This window comes from Rana temporaria, chromosome 4, assembly GCF_905171775.1.
Source record: "Rana temporaria chromosome 4, aRanTem1.1, whole genome shotgun sequence".
In the NCBI taxonomy this organism is placed as follows: domain Eukaryota; kingdom Metazoa; phylum Chordata; class Amphibia; order Anura; family Ranidae; genus Rana; species Rana temporaria.
Window position 1 is genome coordinate 210,218,681 of NC_053492.1, and position 26,797 is coordinate 210,245,477.

Here is a 26,797-nt window from a genome sequence, read left to right on the forward strand (position 1 = left end):
TCGCTATGGATGCAGCGTTCTGTCGTGTCTGCTGGGTTTAACACTTATGCTGGTTTTGGTCCTACATCACAAGGGACCTTTGGCTCTGGTAAGCACTTACACTAGGGTGGTGGAATTCACTTAAAGTTGCAGGTCTTGAGAAGAGCAGTTTTCATTTTGATCATCACTGGGTGTTTCCTCATATTGCAACCATATGGACTTTCTTTTTTCCTTTTATTTCACTGTACTTTTAAGTTATAGCCCATTGTAGGGCTCATAGTTCATGTTTTGTTCATAACAATCTATGATTCGTATTTGGTTTTTGCACACAGGTCTATGCCATGGCCTATTTCATGATTTGTTAATTTCACATTTGAGAATTTGTGTACTGTTTATGCAGACAGGCATTTTAATTTAATTCCTGATTCATGTTCATTCATGTAACCTTCACATTTATGGTCACCTTCTCTGTAAAGGTTTCCTTTGATATTAGCGCATCTATATATATATATTTTTCTCAATGAATATATACTTATTGGGATTACTTTTACCAAAAACATGTAGCAGAATACATATTGGACTAAACTGATAAAGAAATTCGATTTTTTTTTTATTGGGTGTGTTTTATACCAAATATAAAAAATATTGGGCCAGATTCACAGAAAAAGTACTTTCAAATTTGCCGCGTCGTATCTTTATTTGTAATTCACAAACAAAGACACAACGACTTTTGGCTAAGATCCGACAGGCGTACGGCTTCGTACGCCTTCGGATCGTAGGTGTAATTTTCCGGCGGCCGCTGGGTGGAGTTTGCGTCGTTTTCCAGCGTTGGGTATGCAAATTAGCTGTTTACGGTGATCCACGAAGGTACGCGCCTTCGTCGCATTCTCTTACGTCGTCGCTAGTCGGTTTTTCCTGTCGCAAACATAAGCCTGCTTTTTCATGGCTTACATTTAGAACAGCCATGTTAAAGTATGGCCGTCGTTCCCGCGACGAATTTCAAATTTTTTTTTTGCGTAAGACGTTCGGAAATCCGAAACGACGTAACGCACGTCGCCGTTCAAAAAATACGTTGGGGCGCCGTAATTTCGCGCAAAGCACGGCGGGAAATTTTCACACGGAGCATGCGCAGAACGCTCGCCGCGGGAGCGCGCCTAATTTAAATGACACACGCCCCATTTGAATTAGGCGGGCTTGCGCCGGACGGCTTTACGTTAAACCGCTGTAAGTTTACACACAAGTGCTTGGTGAATCAGGCACATTTGCGCTGAAAACTTGCGGCGGTGTAACGTAAAGACGATACGTTAAGCCACTGCAGATCTCTGTGAATCTGGCCCTTTGTTTTTGTTTTTTAAATTGACTGGAATCTTTTGTTTATAGCGCAAAAAATAAAAACCGCAGAGGCGATCAAGTACCACCAAAAGAAAACTCTATTTGTGAGGGAAAAAAAGGACATCAATTTTATTTGGGTGCAGTGTTGCACAACCAATTGTCAGTTAAAATAACGCAGTGTTATATCACAAAAAAAGGCCTGGTCATTAAGGGGGTAAATCCTTCCGGGGCTGAAGTGGTTAAACTGCAGCTGTATTGTGTTATATGTGTTCCACTGTGATCTTGTTTCAAAATTACTTTAACACCGTAGGTAGTGGAGAATACTGACATCATTAAACTTCCCTTGTTCAATTGTACACTGATGGAAGAATGACACGCTGACAAACTGCACATATTAATTTCACAGCAGGTCCATTTTGTTTCAGTTTTCTTTTCACAAAGCATAGGAAACTATGATAAAATATTTTACAGATCAGTTATTTTCTCAACTTCTAATCTGCAGATTAGAGGAACTTTGCTACAAATTTTTATGGGAATTAATCTATCTATCTTTTACACATCAGTGAAAACCAATCCCAGACACAAGAATGCCAGCAGTCATTGCAGAAAATATCATTAGTAGTCAACTTCAAATATCCACAAAAATAAAAAAATTGAAGAAATGAATCGAATTGACACACCTGTAGAAAATACCATTAGTGTTTGGGTTGTAAAGGATTGTGGAGCCATACAGATCTGTGATTATAGAGGATGGCTCATTAAAGTGATATTAAGCCAAAAAACAAAAATGTAGTACACGTATATCACATCTTACCAATCTACTTGCAGACCGCCTTCCAACAATGTACTGTGGACAGGTGGCTCGCACAGGTAAAGTTACATACTAAACCACAAAATATATAATAAATATAATATATTAGGCAGCGCTCCAAAAAGATATATATTTATATACTGCAAAGTGCAATGTGCTATATAACATATAAAAGTCCAAAAGTCTTTATGAAGAGAATCCATAAAACAGTCCGTGATCAGAGCAAAGAGGAAGATCTCAGCAAATGACAGCGAATCCTATCCCTCTGCCACCAACACCTCCACTTGTGTAGTAAACAGGGGGTATAAAGCCACCCCTGTTGAAATAACTCTCACCAGACGGCGCTGGAACATAAGCCTTGAATGATCACAAACAATGGTTCTTGTCTCTCAAGCACTAAGGATAAAATCCCCTCAAGCAGGTACTCACATGCAGGAGAAAAGGAATAATGGCCAATAGCGTAATTCTGTATGACTATTTATTGTTAAAACACCAATAATCTATTGAAATTGCACTTACAATATTACACAAATAGAGAGCTATACGTCACATATGGTAGTTGATCACGTCCAGGGATCCTAGGTTATCAGAGCGGTGTCACATGCCTGCCTCTGTTTGTAAGTCCCGGCTCACTAGCGCACGCTAGTGACGATCGACGTGATGATGTCACTCGATCGGCAGTTCTTCTATCCAACCCAGATGCGTTTCATCATTCATTCGACATCATCTGTGTTGCATACTGGTACATCACTGCCTGTTTCCAGGTTAAGGGCACGTGCATGCGTATGATTGTACACTGTTAGGTCCCAGACAATCATTCATGGACAGAACCTGCTGATTGGCTGTGTCCAATCACAACCCAGAGACCTGTGTTGATAATTAATAGAGGGCCCTGTAGAGAGAGAGAACAATCTCTCTGTTTCTTATCCCTGAAAAACAGGGATAAGAAACAAAGAGGAGATCTTTAATAAAAATTAGCACACATTACAGATTGTTAGGCACACATTTAATGCCTTGATTACCTTGATTAACTCCTTCCCAGCCAGTGTCATTAGTAAAGTGACAGTGTATAGTATTATCACTGATCACTGTAATAGTGTCCCTGGTAATGTCAGTGGCAGTTAGTGAGTTCCCATTCAGTGTTAGTTAGTGTCAGATTTCTCGCAACACTATTGTAGTTCTATTATAAGTCACTGATCACCACCATTAGTATAAACAAATCCAGAATATATACCAGAGTGTTTAGACACTCTTATGCCGCGTACACACAGTCGTTTTTTGTGATGAATAAAAAAACGAAATTTTTAAAAACGTCATTTAAAATGACCGTGTGGGGAAAACGTTGTTTTATGTCTTCTGAAAAACGACAACAAAAAAATTCAAACATGCTTAAATTTTTTATGTCGTTTTTCAAAACGTCTATTTTTTGTGTCATAAAAAATGATCATGTGTGGGATAAAACGACGTTTAAAACGACATTTTTAAACCCGTACATGCTCAGACGCAAGTTATGACGCGAGCTTGAATGGAACAGAGTGCCGCCGTACGTGCTGAACATAACCGCGCTTTGCCAGAGCATTTAAAAAAAACGATGGTGTGTAGGCAACGTCGTTTTTTAAAATGAAGTTTGAAAAACTTTGTTTTTTAAAATGAGAAAAGACAAGACAAAAAACGACTGTGTGTACGCGGCATAACTTTCATGCAAACCAATCAATATACACTGATTTGGTATTTTTTTTTGCTAAAGACATGTAGCAGAATAGTTTTTGGCTTAAATTTATAAAGAAATTAGATTTATTTTTGTATTAGATTGTTTTATAGCAGAAAGTTTAAAATAAATATTTTTTATATAATAAAAAAAAAAAAACCCAGTGGTGATCAAATATCAAAAAAACAAGGCTATATTTGTGTCAATTTTTTTAAAATACATTTTGTTTAGGTTCAGACTTGCATGAATGTGCAATTACCAGTTAAAGCAGTGCAGTTCTGAAAAGCAAAAATGGCCTGGTCATAAAAGGGGTAAAACTTTCCAGAGCTGAGGTCATTTAGGGCTCATGCACACTGGATGTTTTTACAACTGGGGGAACATATGATGCAGTGGATCTCCAAAATCTATTCATATCCGACCCAGGTTAAAGTTAACAGAGTTCTATCAGACCCTTTTCCAATTTAAAATGGGACGAGGCAGAAACACGCCCATAAACGCTATTAAAAAATGCAGCTGACAGCGCATTTTTAATGCTGCTTTTTCCTGGCAGCAGCGCTGGTGTTTTCTAAACATCCTGTGTGCATGAGGCCCAAATGCTGTGGCGGCATTTGTTTTTTAGGATTTTTTTTCATCTGGTGATCCAGCCAGTAATACACTACCTGTCTTGGCATTGCTCTGCTCAAGTGTAGAGGGGAAAGATTAGTGTTAGATGAATATCTCTCTCTCCAAAATAACGAAAGTCAAATTTGGACAAAATTTGAATTCAAATCAATTTGAATAGTTTTCGAATACATTTTTGAATAGTTTAAGTTTTCAAATTCTAAAGTTTTCAAATTTGAATAGTTTTCCAATTTCCAAAGTGAATAAAATAGAATAGAAAATAAAGGAATAGACTAGAACACATATAATAAAATAAAAAAGAATATTCTGGAATTCGAAATTCAAATAGAATAAATTTGAATAAATAAGAAAAGAATAGAATAGAAATGGATATAATAGACAAGAATAGAATAGAAACAATAATAATAAAATAGAAAATAATATAATTCATAAAAAACAATAGAATAGAAAGAATATAATAATTTCCAAAAATTCTAATTGAATGATTTTAAATTTAAATTGAATAGAAAAGAATAGATTAGAATAGAACAGAAAATAACAAAATAGTATAGAAAAAACAGAATAGAATAGAACAGGGGTCTCCAAGCTTTTTACTTCGAGGGCCACAAACAAGCTATTTATAAATGACCCAGCTATGGAATAGAGTAGAATTTAAAAGATCCCCCTCCACACTTGTGTCCCTCATCAGAGCTTCTCCACACTTATGTCACTCATCAGAGTCCCCTCCACACTTGTGTCTCTCATCAGAGTCCCCTCCACACTTGTGTCCCTCATCAGAGCCCCTCCACACTTGTGTCCCTCATCAGAGCCCCTCCACACTTGTGTCCCTCATCAGAGCCCCTCCACACTTGTGTCCCTCATCAGAGCCCCTCCACACTTGTGTCCCTCATCAGAGCCCCTCCACACTTGTGTCCCCCATCAGAGCCCCTCCACACCTGTGTCCCTCATCAGAGCCCCTCCACACTTGTATCCCTCATCAGAGCCCCTCCACACTTGTGTTCCTCATTAGAGCCCCTCCACACTTGTGCCCCTCATCAGAGCCCCTCCACACTTGTGTTCCTTATCAGAGCCCCCTCTACACGTGTGTCCCTCATCAGAGCCCCTCCACACTTGTGTTCCTCATCAGATCCCCTCCACACTTGTATCCTCATCAGAGCCCCTCCACATGTGTGTCCCCCATCAGAGCCCCTCCACACTTGTGTTCCTCATCAGAGCCCCTCCACATGTGTGTCCCCCATCAGAGCCCCTCCACACTTGTGTCCTCCATCAGAGCCCCTCCACACTTGTGTCCCCCATCAGAGCCCCTCCACATGTGTGTCCCCCATCAGAGCCCCCTCCACACTTGCGTCCCTCATCAGAGCCCCTCCTCACCCCCCTTGAACATTTACATCCCCATCAGAGCCTCCCCCAGCACAGTATTTTCCCGATTACCTTCTGCTATTTCCCCGTAGATCAATGTGTTCTGTGCTGCTTCTCCGAAGAGCTGGTTTAGAGCAGACACACTGCACTTCCCGGGTCCCGCCCCTCTTACACAGACAAGCTGTTACAGCGAAAATGAAACTTAATCTAACTCTGGGGGAGGAGCTGGGAGGTGCAGCAGGTCTGCACTGAAACACAGGCTTTGTTGGGACACTCCCTCAATGCCTGTCAGAAGGCAAAGCAAGCCCCGCAATTCGAGCAGAGTCCATCCCTGCAGTGAGTCTGATGACTGAAGCTGTGGACTGGACAAAACCTCCTAGCGGGCCGGATGTGGCCTGCGGGCCATACATTGGAGACCCCTGGAATAGAAGAAAAGGGTTATAATCATCTTCTGAAATTCTATTTTCAAATAGAAAAGAATAGAATAGAACAGAAAATAAAATAATAGGTAGGGTAGGATAGAATAGATTAAACAAATAGAATAGAAAAAACAATAGAATAGAAAGAATATAACCATTTTCCCAAAAATCAAATAGAATCAATTTAAATAGAATAGAAAATAATAGATTATAATAGAATAGGAAGATTGTTATATTCATTTTATTCTATTATGTTGTTTTTTTCTATACTATTGTGTTGTTTTCTATTCTATTTGAATCTATTCTTTTATATTCTATTTGAATTTTGGGAAATGGTTAAATTATTTATATTCTATTCTTTTTGAATTCTATTCTTTTGTATTCTATTCTGTTCTATTAGACTTTCAGAAGGTGGCTATATTATGTTTATTCAGTTTTTTTTATTCTATTCATTTCTATTTAATTATATTCTATTCCATTCTGTTCTGTTGCTTTATTTTCTATTCTGTTTTGTTCTGTTTTACTCTATTATATTATTTTCTGTGAAATTATTTTATATTCTATTAAATTTTTTCCTATTCTATTGCTTTATTTTCTATTCTATTTTAGTCTCTTTGGAAATTGGAAAACTATTGAAAAACTATTCTAAATTGATTTGAAAACTTTTCAAATGCATTCAAATTTGAATTTGGAAACATTGAATCGATTTGAATACGAATAAACAAAACACATTCCTAAAACAAATTAAACAAATTTAACAAAAATCATTTATGTAAATAATGCATTGAAACGAAACAAAACAAAACACATTTTTTTTTCACTCTGCACATGTCTAATCAACAGCTGGAGCTGGCCGATCAAGAGAAATTTTCCAACATTACTGTTCAACAGAAGTAAATCAATTGTGTTCGAGCGGGAACAGCCATAGATTGATCAAAAAAAGAAACAGAATAAAACAAGCACCATTTTTGCAATAACTATAAAAAATTACAGATCTGTCATACAAATGACAGCATACTACTGAGGGATGCCTCTTAAAGTGCTTATTATTAGCAAAGTGTATATCTCAGACACAGTGGGGGTCATTTACCAAAGATGGAGAGTGCAAACTCTGGTACAGCTCTGCATAGAATCCAATCAGCTCACAGGTTTTATAGTCAAAGCTTATCTGAACAAGCTAAAATTAGAAGCTCATTGGTTATTATTCACAGTTGCACCATATTCTCCCCCATTGTCCATATTTAAATGCACACTGTTGATCCTATGGCTCACCAATGGCACTCATGGTGGATAGAACAATTACAAAATGGTATCTCAGAAAGAACTACAAAAGAAAAAATTCCGGGCTCATTTACACCGGATGAAGGTATATTTTTAACTGCAGAATAAACACAGTACGCACTCACATGCAGGAAATATGAATGTATTCCAATGAGCCTAGGTTACACCATTGCAGTGTTTTCATGTGCATTAAAAAAAGTACAGAATTCTGCATGTCTCTACACTGGAATGCACCACAAATGCATGTAAATGTAACAAAATACACCACAGGTGTGCATTAACACACACAAATGTGCAAAAGCACATGGACACTTGTAAACGCAACCTAGTAAAAAATAAAATGACATTGAAATACAGTAAATGCAAAAATGATTCCACAAAACGCAAATGCACTGAGAATGCTGACAAATCCGCATGCAGAAATGCACAGTGATTCCAGAGATTGTGGTGTACTGTAAATGAACCCTTAATTAATTTTCCTAATTGCAATTTGTCTCACCATCCCAGATATTTCAATCTTGTTGGCAAAGGAACAATTGGCAACAATTTAAATGAGACTTTAAAATGCATGTTTGGAGCAATATGTCTCTTGCAAGGCAATTTTCCCTTGAGTTTGGCGAATGAGAGAAACTCTGTTGACTTCCATCAACCGATCATATGCAAGCAATGTTTTTTTTTTCTTCCCTTGCATGTGACTGGATATTTTTTTGCAAAGTGTGAATTCGCCACATCCACTAAGCTAAGGTGAAACTTCCCTTGTTCAATTAAGCTTTGACACTAAAACCTGGGAGCTGATTGGTTTCCATTCCAGCCTGCACCAAAATTTGAACTCTGTGTCAGCATTCATGAGTCACAGGATCAAAAGCAACTAGGTTGGCTATATCATACCCCCATTTACCACATGGCAGGGGACACTGGGTGACTGCAATGCATCGACCAGTTTTCTTCACAAGAGCTTCCTCAGGATGCTAGAGCACCTACTACAATCACCCTTTTTTATCCATCCACACAGGGGGCAAACTCCACATTGTTTACCTATTTTTTTGTTTTGTTTTGTTTACTTGCATAGGCAGGTCAGTTGGTATATTACACAGTAAATTAATACATTTAGTGATTTTATAGTGTTTAGATCCAAGTTGGAGAAGTTTTCTATAACCTCCACAAACATACAACTTGCATATCCTCTGCATTTATTTGTCCCCTTCAAAGCTAACTTTTTATTTCCTGATGTAAACACAGACAAACTTGTATGCTTAGTGCAAAAAGTGATAATGCAGCAACCTATATTTTGGACACAAAAGAGTTATAAAAATAATTATTCTAAAAGGTAATCAAAAACAATATCTCTGTGGTGATTAATATAAACATTCTTTGAGGGTTATTTATGAATAGGCAAATCCAATTTGCACTGTAAGTGCAAACTACAAGTTTAAAGTGCACTTGAAATTGCACTGAAAGTGCACTTGGGAGTGCAGTTGCTGTAAATCTGGGGGGTAGATCTGAAACGAGGGGAAGCTCTGCTGATTTTATTATCCAATCATATGCAAGCTAAAATGCTGTTTTTTATTTTCCTTGCATGTCTCCCTCGGATCTACAGCAACTGCACTTCCAAGTGCACTTTCAGTGCAACTTCAAGTGCACTTTGCACTTGTAGTGCGAAGTGGATTTGCGTTTTGTAAATAACCCCCTTTGTGTTGATCACTACAGAGATATTTGTTTTGCACACCTTTAAAACAAATTATTTATAACAATTATTTACAATGCCTGAAACTCACTCCTAGCTAACATATCACACACATGTTTGCCTTTTTTGGCATTAAAAGGGAATTATGGAGTTTTTCCCCCCAATAATACTTACCTATGTGGCTTCAGCATCGCTCCGATGCTGCATCTGTCCCACGCCGGCTCTAACACTGAGAACTGAGCGATCTAACACCACAGATCGCTTGGTTCTCAGGGCTCTCTGAGCAGAGAGCCGGTGACTGTCAGTCACCTCTCCTTCTCTGCCCCCTCCTTGCACACTGAAGTGCTGGGCTGTGGAGGGGATGGGGGCGTCTGGCTCAGGCTCTCAACGGCTCACCGAGAGGCTGAACCGGGTGCCATTCCAGGCATATTGGCAGATCCTGACTTTTTTTTGTGATCTTGCCTCAGCCTGCTGTCTGCTGAAAACAGGTCACTGAAATGCAGAACAAACTGCACTCCTGTTATTCATAGGAGGCGTAAAGCCAAACAAGCTTTAGCTGTACTCCTTTAAAGCAAAGAAGTTGGACTTACAATGCTCTACACTTTAGGATTCAGCCTTAAAACATGCCAATGTCTTTCCAATATTTCCTTAATACCCTGTCACTGGAAAGTATAAGGAGCTACTATCCTGCATTAATCTTACTGACTTCCCTTTTGTTTTACCTTTAGTGATTCACAATTTTTTTCAATAATGAAATCTTTTTATCTTCACTGCATTCGTCATCCTTTTCAAGGCACAATTCCCAATCTGCAAAACACGCAGTAAACACTTCAATCTGTATAAAACCTTATTTTGGCAAATTCTGTAATTTACAGGAATGAAAATTCAATAAATTCCAATATATTCGTAATATATTCATTACAAACATAGTGTACAAAGAAATAACATTTTTAAATGCCATTGTCATTTATTTACTTTTAATATGTGTAAAATGTAATTAAATACACAACCAACTCAAACCGCTATTTTATTTTAGTATTATACAGGGAAACCGTTTATCTAGGAGAATACAAATATTGAATAAAAATAATTTGGTGCAGCTGTATGCAATGTAAAATTACATCAATTGTCGCTAATTTATTATTAATATGCCAAATAATTTATTTAGTATTATATAGCCCCAAAGAAACAGTTGTAGAAATACTTTGTTTGGTCTTTAGTCAAAAAGAAAAAAGAAAAACATTAAAGGGTTCTCCAAAAAGCATGAAGTCCTGAAGCATGACATCCATGGCTGTGTAAGCACTGACATTATACGGGAATTTCCTGTGAGAAGGACCTTGGCATTGTTGTTGGCATAACTTCCCACTACAAGTACTGCAGATCAGGGGAGGAGAGACTGGCAAGCAAAAGGCTTATGGTCCCTAGCGTAAAGAGAGATTTGACCTGTTACAGCTTTAGAGTCACAAGAATTCTTGTGAGTCTTTACTTGCGGCACTGACATGTTTGGAGCACATCAATTATAGTATAAGCAAGCAAGTGCACAATGAAGACCCAATTGTCTATGTATTTATGTATATGTAATCAACAAGGGGTAAATATATTGCGCTCTGGAAATAATGAAATGCTAAATTTATAAGGAAAAATAAGTGAAAAAGGTGTTAAATTAATAACTCAAGCTGCAACACCTAAAAAACATGTGATATACATGTAACAGGATAAAGACAAAAAAGGAAAAGGTTTGCGCTTTATGTTATACTTAGTGTTTTTATATTATTCTATCACTTTTATGCTTTTTCACAAGTGTTTAGTGTGTTCAAAACATGTTGCTGAGAGAACACAGAGGAAGAGTGATGCATACAAAAGAAATACAGTGCTTTTGCAAAAAAATCATACATATAAAATTATTCCATTACAGTGTAAATAACCAGCAGCACCACTAAAGTGAGAAACAGTATATCACAAATGTGAGTACACCCCTCACATTTTTGTAAATATGTTATTATATCTTTTCATGTGAAGAAATTACACTTTGCTACAATGTAAAGCTTGTATAACAGTAAAATTGCTGTCCCCTCAAAATAACTCAACACATCCAAAAGTGAGTACATCCCTAAGTGAAAATGTTCAAATTGGGTCCAATTAACCATTTTTCCTCCCCAATGTCATGTGACTCGTTAGTGTTACAAGGTCTCAGGTGTGAATGGGGAGCTGGTGTGTTAAATTTGGTGTTATTACTCTCACTCTCATACTGGTCACTGGAAGTTCGACATGGCACCTCATGACACAGAACTCTCTGAGGATCTAAAAAAAAAGAATTGTTGCTATACATAAAGAGAGCCTAGGCTATAAGAAGATTGCCAAGACCCTGAAACTAAGCTGAAGCAAGTTGGCATAGACAGCAGTTTAACAGGACAGGTTCCACTCAGAACAGGCCTCGCCATGGGCGACCAAAGAAGTTGAGTGCACATGCTCAGCATTAGGGATGGGCTATCTGTTCGAGTCGAACATGAGTCGAACTGTTTGCCGAACAGTGAACAATTTGGGGTGTTCGCGGCAAATTCAAAAAGCCGTGAAACACCCTTCAAATGTCTATGGGAGAAATCAAAAGTGCTAATTTTAAAGGTTAATATGCAAGTTATTGTCATAAAAAGTATTTGGGGGCCTGGGTCCTGCCCCAGAGGACATGTATCAATGCAAAAGTTTTACAAACGTCAGTTTTTTCGGGAGCAGTGATTTTAATAATGCTTAAAGTGAAACAATACAAGTGAAATATTCCTTTACATTTTGTACCTGGGGTGTGTCTATAGTATGCATATAAACTAGTGCATGTTTCCTGTGCTTAGAAAAGTCCCTGCACAAAATGACATTTTTAAAGGAAAAAAAGTAATTTAAAACTGATCGCGGCTATAATGAATTGCCAGGTCCCAACAAAAGTGCTAATTTTAAAGGCTTATATGCAAGTTATTGCCATAAAAACTGTTTGGGGACCCGGTTCCTGCCCCAGGGGACATGTATCAATGCAAAAAAAAGTTTAAAAAACTGAAGTTTTTTCAGGAGCAGTGATTTTAAAAATGCTTAGTGAAACAATAAAAGTGAAATATTCCTTTAAATTTTGTACCTGGGGGGGGGGGGGTCTATAGTATGCCTATAAAGTGAACTATAGAGAAATACTGAAACTCAGGGGGTTTAGGAACTTGGAGTCAGTGTGAATATGCTATTTCTCACAATTATATCACGGAACAAATCTTAAATCCTTTTTGGAAATTCAAGCGGAGTTCGATATACCCCGCACCAACTTCTTTAAAATTTTGCAGCTGCGCCACACACTACAAACGCAATCTAAAAATGCTCCACTCCAGTTGACTGACCATGTATTGATACAGGGGATCCTTATGGAAGGCGATAAAAATGGAATGATCTCTAGATGCTATAATATTATTCTCAATGCTATACAGGATCCCTCCAGTCTGCCTTGGCGGCGTGGCTAGGACTGGGAATGTGGGGGCCATGGACGGGGAGATGTGGGATCTTTGTCTCACCTCCGCCTCTTTGGTGTCATTATTCGCCTCTCAAAAACACCCCTGTACAACTTCACAAACGGGGGAATCATGATACCCCCCTCTGTCCAAAATGTGAGGGGGATCACGGCGACCTCATTCACATGCTTTAGAAATCCCCCAAACTCTTCTGCTACTGGAAGGAGTTTCTTGACGTGATATCTCAGGTTTATATGATAACTATTACAAGGAACCTAGTTGTGTGTCTGCTGGGCGCCCTGGACGAGGAGACCCTAACTCATCCAGTTACTCATATGGTGTTGATAAAAAATAGTCCAATTGTACAAAAACTCCAAAAACACAAATATGTGAAATACCTTGTGCATATACCGCCACCACAAGCAATGTAAACTCTTACCAGAAAGCCTGGACCCTTTATTACAGAGGGTCAAACAGGCTTGATGTAATAATATTTGCAGGGGTCATCAACTGGAGATGTGTCCTCAGAACAAATTAAGAACTTTCACTGGATAATGAGACCCACGACCAGATTTAACCATGCAAATGAAAGAGACGCCAAATTGTGAAAAAAATAATTCTCATTTAAAAAAAGGTATTATAGCACTTACATGTGTTCAGATGAAAACCAGCACTGTAAACAACATAGGTGGCTGCCATAAAAACATCCAGATACTGTAAACAGGAACACAATAGCCGGAAACAGCTCCTTTACCTGACCAGTTTCATCGCTAAGAGGATATCCTCCGGGGAATGAGCTTCATTTCCCGATATCGCAATATATAGGGAACAGGCAATTCAAGCCTTACTTGCATTCCAGCAGCCACAGGAGAGGAGGGATGTGTCATATCCAAACCTCAGTCTTATGAGAACAGGAACTACTATACTGTATAGGAAACAGGCAATTGAAGCCTTACTTTCATTTCTGCAGCCACAGGAGAGGAGGGATGTGTCTTTTTTTTATTTCTTTGCCCAACTTTGCCCCATCACATACATAAATACATATATACATATATCAGTGGAGGCTGGTGGAAATAAAATATGTTTTTTTTGGGGGGGGGGACAGCAAACAGACCTGGCACTAACCCTACCTGGCTCTCGATCGATCACAGCAGTGATATTCTTACACTAAAGCCACCCCCCTGTGGCTCTCGATCGATCAATCAATCAATTACAGTGGCGATCCTCTCGCACTAAAACCACCCCCTCCCTGCCTGATCAGTGGCCTTACCTTATTCTGTGGTAGAAGTATGGGGAGGAGGAAGAGGTGCACTGCTGTATTCGGGGTAAGCTGCTACTGGGGGCCGATGCTTCTCCTCCCAGCCAAACAGGAGGTGGGTCCTGAGACCCGTTATAAGACTCCCGGCTCATCGAGTCTCAGGAGCCGCTTCCTGATTGGCCTGATTAAGTCCGCTCAACGTAAACAAATAAATATTTTTCAAATAGAGTGGGATGAAACTTTAGAGGGGTTCTGCCCTTGTCGTAAACCAATATGTCATATATATCTTTTGTTTTGCTAATTACATCTGATTACTTTTTATAACAGACCGCAGAACTATGACTTTTTATGACATGGTGTTTCATTAGTATCATAACCATCTTTAACAATATGTTATTTTAATACAACATTATAGTTTTAATTATTTGTGTTTTATGTAATCCTTACGTATTTTTGGATTTCTCTCTCTTTTCCTTGGTGCTTTATGCACACATTTTATGACATTGCCTACGGGCTAATGTAAAACTATTGTTTATGTTATATGGGTTTACCATGAGACAGTAATCCTTATACTTACGTTTGGAGATATTTATATGCGTCCCACATTTTATGTATGTACATTATATGCAGATTTTGGGATACTTTGCATGTTTATACACATTCAATTATACACACATATATACACTATAACGTCTTCACTCAATTATTGCACTATTGTTGATTTATTTTTAATTTAATTTAATCTTGGTTATGGTATTTTTCACACATGGACTCAGGCCACCTTCTGTGACATGTCGCCACATTTAGTGTTATAATCAGAGATTTTTTATGGAGTCTTCTTTATATGACATTTGTTTCTCTGGTTTTTGAATTTATAGATTCCGCCCTTTTATGTTTGCACTTGTCCCACATACTGGTCCACTACATGTGTGAAACATCAAGCTTTAATTATATGTGTTCAATGGATTTATGTGCACCTTTGATCTGATTGGTGGAGGACTACTGTACAACCACCTTTGTTATAAACACAAATTGTGTCATTGTTTACTCAGCTATTAGGAAGCATCTCACGACGTGAAACATGTTAGCCATTTTTTGTCCTGTTGTCCACTTTTTCATCTTGACTGCACCATTTTGGCTTATATTTTGATCTAATTTTATCCAATAAAGACGTCGTTTAACAGAGTGCGGCAGTACAGGATTTTTTCCAATTCCATGCACCTGTGCAGAGCCAGCACCTGTCGGTTTCAGTAGAACAGAAGCAATCCGAGGGCTCAGTAGCTTTTAGAGAGGTATCATTCCTTCAAGAACTCATCTATGTGTTCTTTTATTAAAATCGCCTGTATATTCCCAACTATAGAAGTTAAACTAACATGTCTATAGTTACGTGATAAAAACTTTGATCACAAGTGCAGCTAATACACCAAAAACTGTGGTAACACACCATGCTCCACTCCAAAAAAAGTTCTAGAGCCTCTCTGGGGCAATTGTCACACGTAAGGCAGCCCAAGTGAATGGGCTGCCCTATGCGTAACAAGTGAAAATGATCCAAAACACCCAAAAGCGCATACATGAATGTGAGTATTTGCTACGTGAAGATGTGAGTTAGACCTGAGTATATATGGTATATACTGTATACCATAGTGTCACCATACCATATTGTATATACTGTATATTTGAAAATGTATCAATCTTGATATTCTGACTGCCTATCTCATTTCTTGAGACCATAAAATGCTAGAACAGTACACATACCCCCCAAAACATCACTTTTTGGAAAAGTAGACAGTCCAAGATGTTTAGTAAGAGGCATGGTGAGTTTTTTGAAGCTGTAATTTTTAGTCACAATTTTTGGAAAATTAAAAAAAGTATTTAATTATTTTCATTTCATTTATGTCTCACATTCACATAGGTATACTTAGAATTATGCCACAAAACATATTGGTGTTTATTTACTAAAGGGAAATCCCCTCTGCACTAAGAGTGCACTGCAAGTGCACTTGAAAGTGCACTTGTAATGCACTTGTAAGTGCAGTCGCTGTAGATCGCTGTAGATCTGAGGGAAAGCTCTGAAATGAGGGGAAGCTCTGCTGATTTTATGTGCAAGCTAAAATGCTGTTTTTTTATTTTTCTTACATGTCCCCCACAGATCTACAGCAACTGCACTTACAAAACAAAACCAAAAATATTTAGACCAAAGCTCTTTGGTGTTTACAACACTAGTAGATAATGTTTACTGAGCAAAGTGAATGATATTAATCTGTTCTCTTTAAATACTCAATGATATTCAGAAAAAAAAAAAGCAATTTGCCTTGCACACGATTGTAAGATTAACTGCTTGCCGATCAGCCGCCACAGGTTTTCTGCGATGTTACATTACGTCACTTCACCTTTTGCCAGTAGGGGCACGCGAGCCTGCAATTTGCCATGGGAGCCAATGCGGGTGCCCGGTGGGTGCGATGACTGCCGGGCAGCCGCGATCGCTTGTGACAGAGCGAGATCCCGGGTTCTTTCCGGGGAGAGGAAACTGATCGTGTGTTCATACTATGTATGAACACTGATCTCTCTCTTTCCCTAGTTAGTCCCATCTCCCCTACAGTTATAACACAGTGAGGGAACACAGTTAACCCCTTGATTGCCCTCTAGTGTTAACCCCTTCCCTGCCAGTGACATTTATACAGTAATCAGTGCATTTTTATAGCACTAATCGCTGTATAATTGTCAATGGTCCCAAAAATGTGTCAAAAGTGTCCGATGTGTCCGCTGCAATATCGCAGTTCTGATAAAAATCGCAGATCGCCGCCATTACTAGTAAAAAAAATAATAATAATAAAAATGCTATAAATCTATCCCCTATTTTGTAGATGCTATAACCTTTGCACAAACCAATCAGTATTCGCTTATTGCGATTTTTTTTTTACCAAAAATATGTAGAAGGATACATATCGTCTTAAACTGAGGAAAAAAATTGCTGCTTTTAAAAAAAATTGGGGATATTTATTATAGCAAAAAGTACAAAATATTGTGTTTTTTTCAAAATTTTGCTCTTTTTCTTTGTTTATAGCACAAAAAAAATAAAAACTGCAGAGATGATCAAATACCACCAAAAGAAAGCTCTATTTGTGGGAAAAAAAGGACGTAAATTTTGTTTGGGTACAGTGTCGCACAACCGCACAATTGTCAGTTAAAGCGAGGCAGTGCCGTATCGCAAAAAAATAGTGCTGAAGTGGTTAAAATGATTAAAGTTTCACTTTATTACCTAAGCAAAGTTACCAATACTTGTTACAGTAAGTATATATTTCATAGGCCTTTAGAAAATCAACATCAAAATCCATTACATTTACACACATTCCCTACACACAAAAAAAATCTGTGCTTTTGATTTTGTGTCATGCTAAGATGCAGATGCAACATTTTTTATAGCTTTCTTACTAATAAACCTACATCTAAAAGAACCAATATAAATTGGATATACTGTAATTGTGATTAAACTAATATTTTTTTAGGATTTGTCCAATTCAATATATTTTAAATGCTTTCACTATTTGAAAAAAACATTCCCAGCTATATAACAAATGTTTCTATATCTTGGACATTTTTTTTGTGAGATATGCAAGTGATGGAATAAGATCACCATATAACCCTTTGAAGATGAACCACTAGAGATGATGAAAATCACTATGGCTAAGGGAAAATTGATCTTGTCACACAGTCAAAAGCAATTATTAAATGAAATGACATAGAAAATTGGTGATAGAATTCCTGCCAAAAGCAGAATATATTCTGTAATGTCATCAAAATATGAATAGGGCGTTTTCCTCAACTTGAAATGTATGGGGTTTGTGCATTTTTTCATCTTACGAGTTTGATATAGTTAAAAAAAACCAACCAACCGTATAAATAGAATAGCTGCTGTAACCATATGAATAAAATCCTGCACATGACGTTGTGTGTGTTATTAAAATTATTTGTGCAAAAACAATGACAACAAGGGGTATCCAAATTCCTGCAGATGCAACATCTGACCCAAACTTAAAATAAGGATGTAACAATGCAAAGAAAAGAACGATCAGCCAGCAAAGTTCAGCTGGGAGAGTGCCATCCCCATTGGCAATGGTAGAAAGTGTGCTAACTGGAAGAAGCAGCTACAGGGAAGATGTGGCTCAGTAGCCCAATAAAGATGTGAGTGGAAGCATGTCATGCCTGGAATATGCAATCATTGTGATGTTTTCATTGCATTAAAACTTTTGGACATTTTATACGATCCTTGGTGTGCTGGCGAATATGTTCATATTCCTGGAATATGGTCTATTGGGGCACGTTGTCTTCACTTGCCCCGTGTTTTGGAATACGTCTGGAGATAATGTTGTCAGACAAGAGACTTTACCAGAAAGCCCAGTTGCCTGTTTAAACATGTTTTCAATCACCCCTAGCAACAGTTAGGACATTCTTGTTGTGCCTGCAGGGGATGCTAAAGAGTTGGAGATGCCTGCTGTAATTCACCCTGTGGCCACCTGGGGGTGGGGGCCAGTAAAAGTGCAACAGAGGAGAGACAAGGTACTCAAATGAAGATGGTGACACTTGTTACAATGAAGGGTAAGACTGTTGCTGCTAAAACCATGGGAGATACTGACTGTGTGACTGCACACACTGGATTTGGTAATGGGTTGGTAATGATCTGGTAATGGGCTCTCACTAGAGATAACAATTTTGTTATGCATATTGTTAAAGATGAGTTATCTCCATTAACAATCAGAGAGTGCACTTGAACCTAGTGATGCAGTCTGTCAATGCTGAAACTGAAATGTATAAAAATACATTGTGATAATGGGTTAATACAGCTTGCTAAGGCTGAAAATGCAAAGGTTTATGTGGTAAATGAAACACCACCAGTTTACACTGGTGGGAATGTGAAGCTGCAACCTACTGGACCTACTGGATCTAAAACTGTAGTCTCAGAGTATTATATGGTTAAAGAGGATATGTATACTGGGTTTAATGCAGAGCCACTCTGTCCCTCTGTATCTCCTCTGGAAGTTTGCACGGTACCATAGGCGTGCGCACATAGGGTGTAAGGTGCACACCCTAATCACCCTGTACTATGCAGATTCCCCCTGCTGCCTGGCTGCAGAGAAAGGGACTGGGGAATCTCTGTCCTCAGTCCCTTTCTCTGTCTCAAAAGTTAGACATTATGGGTCTGTTTAGACCACTGATATTTCACCAAAGCCCCCAAACAGGGCTCCTAAAAAAATAAATAATATTAAAAAAAATTATAATAAAAATAAATTTGTAAAAAAATAATAATAATAATAATACAAATAAAGATAAACTACTGACACCGATCTCTGCCCTGCTGACAAAGCCCTACTGACTTGCCCACTGCCATATATGGCATATTACACACGCATGTGTGTTTGAGCTTTGGGGTGCACACCCTAATGCAATAGGCTGTGCACACCTATGCACGGTACAGTATAGTTCCTCTGAAGGCAGCACAGAGCAAATAGACTGTGACAAGATGGGCAAAAAGCTTGTTAGTTTTAATGAAAAATATCTCTGTTTGTAAGTGGATTGGACATGATTTCTGCTGTGACAGATGAAGGGCCTGCAGAACAGCTTATAGACCAAGACACACTTGCTGCTGTAGAAGTGAACCCTCTCCAAGTAGAATGGACAAGTAAGGGTGAGAACACAACATAGGTCATGTCCACAACCCACAGAGGATCCAATGATGTGGTAATCAATAATGTGATGCCTAACAATCAAGTACAAAAAGTGCCAAACTGCACAAGTGTAGATGAAGTGATTGGAGTTATGGACTCAGATGTCAGTTTATCTGTTCTCCACATTATTTATAAAATCTGTAATCTGAATTAATCATGATGATTCTAATAGGGGGAGATGTTCTGAAAGGTAAGATTTTGTTTTGATTTGTTCTATTGATAGGAGGTTGTGTATGTGTATATATATATATATATATATATACAAAGAAGGCCAGTATGGTGGCCTGAGTTTATGGGAGGAGCCCGGAGGGTATTTAAGCAGCCCACTCACACATGCTCTTTGTCGGTTCAGTGTGCGGTACTACACGTCACTGGGCCGACTCTTTCCAGCTCACCTCATGTCCGTGAGTCTGCGCATTCAATCGCATTCGACATCGCAATCGCTTTGCGGCTTCTCCCTTCATGGTCTTCGCCGGCGGTTCCCGCTTACTGTCGCAGGTAGGATTCAAACCTTTTCGTATCTTGTGCAATCTTGCAATTCGTTATGCTTCCTATCCTGCATCCCTTTTGGAAAAAATCTGCCTGAGTTACTTTTGCTCATGTTTCAACATCATTTGGCTCAGGCATAGTACATTTGTAACTTCCTTCTGCCAAACATACAATTCATTTGTAAATCCATTTGGAGATTGACATGTGTTTGTATGGGTTCTTTGGCAGATTGAGGTGGTAATTGGACTCACATGGTGCCTTGTCTGCACTTGATTAGCCTGGGGGGATGGGTGGTTGGTAGGTGTTTGGTTTCAAAGCAAGGGGTAGCATACACTCTACAACCAATTCGTATCAGATTCGTTCAATACTCCTTACTATCAATTCGTATCGGATTCATTTCATGCATTTTACAACCGTTTTGTATCACATACATTGCATACTTTCTACCGTTGTCATTCATTGTTTCCCCCATGTCATGTGTTTTAGTTCCCACAGCGGAACTTACGAATTGCTTGTACACGGCTCTTCTCTCATTTATTTACCAAAGTTATTGCCTGTGTGTCATGCATGGCGCCACACCACACTCTTGGGATGTGTTGCACATCCACTCCAGTCCAAAGCAAACCCAGTCGCACTTTACTGTCCCAGGTAGGATTCGTTAGCTTGTTTGTCATGTCAAATTTGTGGCCACTCATGGTGTCACCTGTACCATATGTTTGGTTCCCGCAGTGGAGCTTACAAAGCATTGATACGTACTTCTCTTGTTCTATTTTCTACACCAAACCTCGTTGTTTTGCCCCATGCACGGCAGCACGCTACACGTTCCCGACATGTTTCACTCCAGCCACAGTCCGCCGCAAACTCACTCGCATGGCCCACTGTCGCAAGTAAGCTTTACACATGCCTTATGTCTTATCAATTTGCTACCATTCGTTCTCTCCCATATCGTTCATTAGTGGCCCCTGCGGAACCTACGATTCAAACAGGTGTTGTCCTTCTACCTTATACTGCTTGCTTAAGGTACAAACAAACCAGGTGTTTCTGTCCTTTCTCAGTAACCCAATTCTTATTGATTGAGACCTTGCAACCATGCAAATCATCTCAGCAGTCTGATACCCTTGCTGAGACCATTGCAACACATGACCCTTACAAAATGCAAAAAAAAAAAAAAAAAAAAAACGCAAAAAGGAAAAAAAAAAAATATATATATATATATATATATACAAAAACAAAACGAAAAAAAAAAAACAATTGCCGCCACGTAATCTCAGCCCAGCAACCTGACACCTGTTGAGACCGTTGCAACTACGCAAAATTTGTAAAAAAAAACGCAAAAAAAAAAAAAAACTCAAAAAGAAATATAAAAGTGCAGAAAAAAATAAATTGCCACCACACAATCTCAGCCCCACAACCTGACACCTGTTGAGACCGTTGCAACGATGCAAAATTCGTCTCCGCAGCCTGACACCCTTGTTGAGACCCTTGCAAACGCAATACCGTCTCAGCAGCCCCACACTCATCGAGACTCTTGCAACCACACAAAATCGTCTCAGCAGCCTGACACCCTTGTTAAGACCCTTGCAACACATGACCCTTACAAATAAATAAAAAAAATATATAAAAAAAACGCAAAAAAAACGCAAAAAAAAAATAAAATAAAAAAAAACGCAAAAAGAAATATAAAAGTGCAGAAAAAAAAAAAAATTGCCACCACACAATCTCAGCCCCACAACCTGACACCTGTTGAGATCGTTGCAACGACGCAAAATTCGTCTCCGCAGCCTGACACCCTTGTTGAGACCCTTGCAAACGCAATACCGTCTCAGCAGCCCCACACTCATGGAGACTCTTGCAAGCACACAAAATTGTCTCAGCAGCCTGACACCCTTGTTAAGACCCTTGCAAACGCAATACCGTCTCAGCAGCCCCACACTCATGGAGACTCTTGCAAGCACACAATTGTCTCAGCAGCCTGACACCCTTGTTAAGACCCTTGCAAACGCAATACCGTCTCAGCAGCCCCACACTCATGGAGACTCTTGCAAGCACACAAAATTGTCTCAGCAGCCTGACACCCTTGTTAAGATCCTTGCAACACATGACCCTTACAAAACGCAAAAAAAAAAAAAAAAAAAGCAAAAAGAAATATAAAAAGTGCAGAAAAAAAATAGAAAAATTGTCACCACACAATCTCGGCCCAGCAACCTGACACCTGTTGAGACCATTGCAACCATGCAAAAATCGTCTCAGCAGCCTCACACCATTGTTGAGACCCTTGCAAACGCAATACCGTCTCAGCAGCCCCACACTCATCAAGACTCTTGCAACCACGCAATACCGTCTCAGCAGCCTCACACCATTGTTGAGACCCTTGCAAACGCAATACCGTCTCAGCAGCCCCACACTCATCGAGACCCTTGCAGCCTCACACCGTAGTTCAGACCCTTGCAAATACAATACCGTCTCAGCAGCGCCACACTCATCGAGACCTTTTGCAACCACGCAATATCGTCTCAGCAAACCAGACTGAGACCCTTGCAACCACGCAATATCGTCTCAGCAGCCTCACACCATTGTTGAGACCCTTGCGAACGCAATACCATCTCAGCAGCCCCACACTCATCAAGACTCTTGCAACCACACAATACCGTCTCAGCAGCCTCACACCATTGTTGAGACCCTTGCAAACGCAATACCGTCTCAGCAGCGCCACACTCATCGAGACCCTTACAACCACGCAATACCGTCTCAGCAGCCTCACACCGTAGTTCAGACCCTTGCAAATGCAATACCGTCTCAGCAGCGCCACACTCATCGAGACCCTTACAACCACGCAATACCGTCTCAGCAGCCTCACACCGTAGTTCAGACCCTTGCAAATGCAATACCGTCTCAGCAGCGCCACACTCATCGAGACCTTTTGCAACCACGCAATATCGTCTCAGCAAACCAGACTGAGACCCTTGCAACCACGCAATATCGTCTCAGCAAACCAGACTGAGACCCTTGCAACCACGCAATGCCGTCTCAAAACAAACCTTCATACTCAAGGCCCCTGCAACCACACAATATCGTCCCAGAAACCTGACACTCACTGACACCCTTGCAACCGCACAATATTGTCTGCAGTAGTATAAAACACTTTGCAGCAGGCACCTACGTGCAAACCTGAATACAAACTAAACTTGCAAACACACCTCAGTGACAAACGATCAGCCACACAGACACACAGTGGCGCCCAGTTGGCCGTTCATCTTCAGTGGCGCGCGGGCCGCTCATCTTTTCTCTGTGTTTTTCCCTGCGGTTGGTTCAGGTTTTCATCCAGCACCAGCGAGTGCACGTTGGCCTGCGAGTGCACGTTGGCCTGCGAGTGCATGTATATCGTCTTGTTGAGCACCTGTGTATTGTCTTGATTTTCTCACACCAATGCAAGATCCAGTCCAAGTTCTCAAACTAGACCAAGCATCAGTAGCAGACTTAGCTTTGTGGGACAACTTCCCCACCTGATAGAACAGCATTTCAATCTTCATCCTGGCAGTGTCAGCCGAGCCACCAAAGGCTTTTGCAGCCATTTTTAGGCCCCACTGGTTCTCCAAAACTTGGCCCCCAGAAATTCTCTTAAAATTTTTCACCCAGTCTTCATCACACCTCGTGCTGCACCCCATCGTGGCAGCTGCCCAGGTCTGGGACCACACTTAAACAGGACAGACACTGTTCTTCACCACAGACAATCAGGCCACAGCCGACATCATCAATTAAGGTAGATCTAAGTCACTCCCCATCACTTCCTGCGCAGGCTCGCGCAGCTGTCACTCCGTCACCAGTTAATATCTTATGTAGACCTTTTTTCAGGCAAATGCAAAAAGCAGCTGATGCGCTTTCCTATTCCAACCTTGGAATGGATGTTTTTTCCAGCAAGAGCCTGGAGCCGACCCAACAACTATCCCTGTCCCACCATGGACATTGCTGACGATGGACTGAAGTCACATCTCACCAACGCAATCCAACTTATTAACCACTCCTTGGCACTCAACACACTGAAGGCCTATCGCACTGCTTGGAACACTAATCGCAAATTTTTGGCCCCTTGCCCCGAAGCAGCAGTTGGGCACATCCTAGCCTTCATATCGTATTGCCACATGCAGCTGACCATTTCTCAATACTATCACACCATATCTAGGTGGCATCCAGCATTTCCTGTCCCTACAGGACCCCAGTAAACCATCAGTATTCTCGAGCCCATGCAGTCAAGTCCCTGCTACAGGGCATACAGAAGCACCAACCTGTAGTCAGTGGCAAGCGCCTACCTTTCAAGAGTCCCATCTTTAGGGACACGTCTAAAATCCTTACTCATTCCCTGTTTAGGGCTTTGCCCAGACTAGTCACCCGAACAGCCATCTACCAGGCCTTCTACGGTTCCCTACAACCTAGTGAATTTAGTCAGCGGCTCCGGCAGTCACACACTGCTCCGACGCCACCCGACTCGCTTTCGAACCACTACACTCTCACAGTCTGCAAACGCAACAAACCAGCCCCTGGGGTTGAAATCAACCTGTTTCAGACTGACAACGCCTGATGCCCAGTGACGGTGCTCGACCCACTACTGCTCCATCTACCCAGCCAATCTGATGGTAGCTCGTTGCTACCCTTTCTATACCAGCTCCCTGAGTGTCAGCCAGTGTGTCAAGCATGTCAGAATCCTCCTAAGTAACTTGGGCTTCAAACCCCAGTCAGTTCTCTGGACATTCTTTGGAGCAGCCTCAGTTACCTCCCAACAGGGAGTACCAGACTACGTAATCAAGATACCAGGCTGATGGAAGTCTCCTTGTTTTGCCACATACATCCCAAATCCTCATGAAGGAATGGCACAAGCCTTTACCAAGCTGGCTAAATAAATACAAGAAATCAATATAAACTATTTCCCTATCTGAGTCTTTTGCCCCCTTTTCTTGGCATACTGACCAGACCACCAAGCCACACTTCAGGTCTATTTATGTTGTAAGTCTTGTCGTGTGTTTATGTGATCCACATCTCTCTCGGTCAGAGGGTAACGACCATAAATAAGAAGGCCAGTATGGTGGCCTGAGTTTATGGGAGGAGCCCGGAGGGTATTTAAGCAGCCCACTCACACATGCTCTTTGTCGGTTCAGTGTGCGGTACTACACGTCACTGGGCCGACTCTTTCCAGCTCACCTCATGTCCGTGAGTCTGCGCATTCAATCGCATTCGACACCCTCCCGCCCTTCCCTTTTTCAGGGCACTTCTCAGCATATCCTTCTTCAATTAACTACCCATTACTTACCTTGGGTATGCCCCCTTTTCTTGGCATACTGACCAGACCACCAAGCCACACTTCAGGTCTATTTATGTTGTAAGTCTTGTCGTGTGTTTATGTGATCCACATCTCTCTCGGTCAGAGGGTAACGACCATAAATATATTATATATATATATATATATATATATTATATTTTACATTTTTATTATGCCACCAAGTTAACGTACACACGATCATTTTTCGGCACCAAAAAAACGTTGTTTTTAAAAAATGTCATTAAAAATGATCGTGTGTGGGCTTCACATCATTTTTCTGGTTCTGAAAAACGACAAAAAAAAAATTCGAACATGCTGCATTTTTTAACGATGTTTTAAACATAGTTTTTCGGGTTGTAAAAAATGATCGTGTGTGGGCTAAAACAACGTTAAAAACCCGCACACATGCTCAGAAGCAAGTTATGAGACGGGAGCGCTCGTTCTGGTAAAACTACCATTCGTAATGGAGTAAGCACATTCATCACGCTGTAACAGACAGAAAAGCGCAAATCGTCTTTTACTAACACGGAATCAGCTAAAGCAGCCCCAAGGGTGTCATCCGCATGGAAATTCCCCTTTATAGTGCCGTCGTACGCTTTGCCTTTGAAGAAGGGTGGGTAATAGGGATCAGCTTCATGTTCGATTCAAACTCACGTTTGACTCGAACATCGTATGTTCGATTGTTCATCGAATTACGAACACTATGGGCCGTTCGCGCCAAATTCGAGTGGCGTGTCATGGCCCATAATTCACTGTGGCATCGCAGTGCATTGCTGGCTGATGATTGGCCAAGCATGCACTATGACCTGCATGCTTGGCCAATCACAGCTTACAAAAAACGGAGAGCCATAATTGGCCAAAGCCAGGGTGGCTTTGGACAATTATGGCTCAGGGGATTTAGCACATGCCCCACACTATATAAGGCCGCCTGTAAGTAGGCCTTGTGTAGTGTATTGCGGTGGTTTACAGAGAGAGACAGAGAGAGAGAGAGTTTCATTTTTTGAAGGCAGGCAGGCTAGTCAGTTAGAGTTACAGTATATAGAGGATATATATGCATCCCTGGTGTTGTATATATATTTATACACTGTATTGAGTTTAGCTAGATCTGCTCTTCCTAGAATACTGACAGGCAGGCAGGTGATTGTGCAGTATTTTCACTTGGTGTACTGTCTGTGTCCTCTGCACAGTGTGCACCTAAAGCTACGTCAATAGATTTGCTGGTGTTCTCATATTAATTCCTACAAGGCAGGGATCTTCTCATATTAATACCACAGGCAGGGGATCATTCTGCAAGTATTTTCACGTGGTGTACTTTGTCCTCTGCACAGTGTGCACCTAAAGCTACG